The 240-nt window shown below is 44.2% G+C and overlaps 1 protein-coding gene across 1 annotated transcript in view; it reads right to left on the reverse strand.

Moving 5' to 3' along the window:
* The window catches only part of LOC119593050 (discoidin domain-containing receptor 2-like), a gene marked incomplete in the record, with an annotated part of 52,427 nt that overhangs the window by 13,257 nt on the left and 38,930 nt on the right, over positions 1 to 240 (reverse strand).

A 240-nucleotide genomic window follows, 5' to 3' on the forward strand; every position in this document is an offset into this window, starting at 1 on the left:
CGCACTTCTCGGCTCCGGAAGCGAGATTCGGCCTCGATTACGATCCACCGCGAAATTTCCAAGAAGCGAATTGAGAATTAATGACGAGCTCAACGGGCAGGCGGCAATTTTTTCCATTATTTCTCGATCTCTTCGCTAAATGCAACTATTTGCAAGCATTCCTCTGGCAATCCACTTTCTTTTTGTGTCTCTTATGTCCGTCTGTTCTTCCTTTTGAATTTCTATCTATTAGTCTACGTG

Source organism: Penaeus monodon, chromosome 31 (genome assembly GCF_015228065.2).
Source record: "Penaeus monodon isolate SGIC_2016 chromosome 31, NSTDA_Pmon_1, whole genome shotgun sequence".
NCBI lineage: Eukaryota > Metazoa > Arthropoda > Malacostraca > Decapoda > Penaeidae > Penaeus > Penaeus monodon.